Raw genomic sequence first — 3,604 nt, 5'->3', positions numbered from 1 at the left:
CAGCGTCCCCGAGCTGCTGCGCGGGAAAAAAGCTGGGGCCCAGTGCGCATGCGCAGACCGACCTCCTTTCCCAACCTCCTTCCCCTTCTCTCCTCGGGTTTTTTGTCTCTCCTCTCGTCCCCCCTACCCCCCAGACTCGTCCGTTTGTCTTCGGCGCTTGTTGTCTTGCTGTAGAGCAACGATCATGCTGTCCCGAAGCAGACAATCAAAAAGCAGTGGTGTATGACAAATCAACTTTATTTGTCCTCGGGAACTGCCTCGAAAAAGCTACAGTACATATCTTTTTACGTCTTGTAACAGGCTTCACTGGAGCTTTAGGTACTTCGACATCCAAGGGCCGTTCAAAAGCCAATGCTGAGCTATGTGCGTCGTTGTTGCCGATGGTTGCGGGAGAACTAAAACAAAACAAAAAATACATTGATGATCAGTAACTCTGCACGAAAATCACTGCTATGATAGGCAATCTATCTTGATTTCGTATTTGAACACCAAGGCATTTGTCACGAATGTTTGTAGATCACAGTGAATGAACGGCTGAGACGCGCATGAGGGGCAACTAGCATAACCACACATATTTTGATTAACGGCATATCAGAAACGTACAAGTTACGGCAATGCACTGCACAATGAAACGCCGCTAACGTACCGAGTGACTCGTAAATGCTGTACGTAATACACTTAACGTGATAAACCTGCATTACTTCCTTCAGTCACAAAAAAGTAATCAAACTTGTCTTACCGTTCACCTGCAGTACGTCGGAAAGAGTGCAGACTTCCTCTCTGACGATTTCTGCGTCCTTTGGAGGTGCAGGCGGATTCCATGTCATGTTCGTCTTCCCGCTGTTGTGATGATGGGGTGGATGTGCCATTCCGTTCTCACATTAGCAGTTCGCCACAATCTAAATCTAAAGCATTCAAAGCCCTCAAAACCCCGTAGCGTCTGCGTGCACAACGGTTGCAGTCCAAGAGAACACGCATGGCCGGACAGACGCGATGTCTTCTCTGTCGTTCTTCTTTCTCCTCCGTTCGTTCGACTGCTTCCGTTGAGCGGTTCGCGCGTTCGGATGCTCGCTCCTCACTCAAATGACTCTCGCCCAATCAGCGCGAAGGAAACTGACGCCAGTTTTTTAGACCAGTGAGCATCCAAATATTTATACATATAATGCGCAGCCAATGAGAGGTCTTCCGAGCTGGCACGCCGGTGGCGACAATATTTTCGAGGCGGTGCGTTTCGCTTTAGAGCCGGCGGCTGGGGTAGCTGCGCATCGTTCGGGATTGGCAAACCAGGGGTCACTCAGCGAGCGATATACACCTGGGAGGGTGACTGAGCACTCCTCAATGCCACAGTGCAAGCCAGTGAATTATAAAGAGGGGGTAAAAGCCATTAAAAAAATAATAAGTAAATGATGCTAGACGTGTTTGAAATTCAAACTTACAGATTAAAATGGCTTCTATGGCTGCACGTAGAGAAACAGGTACTCATTGAACGATGCGACAGCACCAGAGGACACGTGTTTCGCCGTGTTTGCGGCTCGTCGGCCCTGGGTAGCTGCGCATCGTTCGGGATTGGCAAACCAGGGGTCACTCAGCGAGCGATATACACCTGGGAGGGTGACTGAGCACTCCTCAATGCCACAGTGCAAGCCAGTGAATTATAAAGAGGGGGTAAAAGCCATTAAAAAAATAATAAGTAAATGATGCTAGACGTGTTTGAAATTCAAACTTACAGATTAAAATGGCTTCTATGGCTGCACGTAGAGAAACAGATACTCATTGAACGATGCGACAGCACCAGAGGACACGTGTTTCGCCGTGTTTGCGGCTCGTCGGCCCTGGGTAGCTGCGCATCGTTCGGGATTGGCAAACCAGGGGTCACTCAGCGAGCGATATACACCTGGGAGGGTGACTGAGCACTCCTCAATGCCACAGTGCAAGCCAGTGAATTATAAAGAGGGGGTAAAAGCCATTAAAAAATAATAAGTAAATGATGCTAGACGTGTTTGAAATTCAAACTTACAGATTAAAATGGCTTCTATGGCTGCACGTAGAGAAACAGATACTCATTGAACGATGCGACAGCACCAGAGGACACGTGTTTCGCCGTGTTTGCGGCTCGTCGGCCCTGGGTAGCTGCGCATCGTTCGGGATTGGCAAACCAGGGGTCACTCAGCGAGCGATATACACCTGGGAGGGTGACTGAGCACTCCTCAATGCCACAGTGCAAGCCAGTGAATTATAAAGAGGGGGTAAAAGCCATTAAAAAAATAATAAGTAAATGATGCTAGACGTGTTTGAAATTCAAACTTACGGATTAAAATGGCTTCTATGGCTGCACGTAGAGAAACAGATACTCATTGAACGATGCGACAGCACCAGAGGACACGTGTTTCGCCGTGTTTGCGGCTCGTCGGCCCTGGGTAGCTGCGCATCGTTCGGGATTGGCAAACCAGGGGTCACTCAGCGAGCGATATACACCTGGGAGGGTGACTGATCACTCCTCAATGCCACAGTGCAAGCCAGTGAATTATAAAGAGGGGGTAAAAGCCATTAAAAAAATAATAAGTAAATGATGCTAGACGTGTTTGAAATTCAAACTTACAGATTAAAATGGCTTCTATGGCTGCACGTAGAGAAACAGATACTCATTGAACGATGCGACAGCACCAGAGGACACGTGTTTCGCCGTGTTTGCGGCTCGTCGGCCCTGGGTAGCTGCGCATCGTTCGGGATTGGCAAACCAGGGGTCACTCAGCGAGCGATATACACCTGGGAGGGTGACTGAGCACTCCTCAATGCCACAGTGCAAGCCAGTGAATTATAAAGAGGGGGTAAAAGCCATTAAAAAATAATAAGTAAATGATGCTAGACGTGTTTGAAATTCAAACTTACAGATTAAAATGGCTTCTATGGCTGCACGTAGAGAAACAGATACTCATTGAACGATGCGACAGCACCAGAGGACACGTGTTTCGCCGTGTTTGCGGCTCGTCGGCCCTGGGTAGCTGCGCATCGTTCGGGATTGGCAAACCAGGGGTCACTCAGCGAGCGATATACACCTGGGAGGGTGACTGAGCACTCCTCAATGCCACAGTGCAAGCCAGTGAATTATAAAGAGGGGGTAAAAGCCATTACAAAAATAATAAGTAAATGATGCTAGACGTGTTTGAAATTCAAACTTACAGATTAAAATGGCTTCTATGGCTGCACGTAGAGAAACAGATACTCATTGAACGATGCGACAGCACCAGAGGACACGTGTTTCGCCGTGTTTCGCTCGTCGGCCCTGGGTAGCTGCGCATCGTTCGGGATTGGCAAACCAGGGGTCACTCAGCGAGCGATATACACCTGGGAGGGTGACTTATTTTTTTTTAATGGCTTTTACCCCCTCTTTATAATTCACTGGCTTGCACTGTGGCATTGAGGAGTGCTCAGTCACCCTCCCAGGTGTATATCGCTCGCTGAGTGACCCCTGGTTTGCCAATCCCGAACGATGCGCAGCTACCCAGGGCCGACGAGCCGCAAACACGGCGAAACACGTGTCCTCTGGTGCTGTCGCATCGTTCAATGAGTATCTGTTTCTCTACGTGCAGCCATAGAAGCCATT

The 3,604-nt window shown here is 48.8% G+C and overlaps 1 long non-coding RNA gene across 1 annotated transcript; it reads right to left on the bottom strand.

Moving 5' to 3' along the window:
• Positions 1-216: 216 nt before the first annotated feature.
• On the bottom strand, positions 217-917 carry LOC135400566 (uncharacterized). The gene is made up of 2 exons (XR_010424622.1): positions 740-917; positions 217-395 (listed from the first exon to the last, which is right to left on the bottom strand). It is a non-coding gene; the product is annotated as an uncharacterized LOC135400566 (long non-coding RNA).
• Between the last annotated feature and the right edge of the window lie 2,687 nt (positions 918-3,604).

Source organism: Ornithodoros turicata, chromosome 1, assembly GCF_037126465.1.
Source record: "Ornithodoros turicata isolate Travis chromosome 1, ASM3712646v1, whole genome shotgun sequence".
Taxonomy (NCBI): Eukaryota; Metazoa; Arthropoda; class Arachnida; order Ixodida; family Argasidae; genus Ornithodoros; species Ornithodoros turicata.
This window is presented reverse-complemented; position numbering and strand designations above follow the sequence as displayed.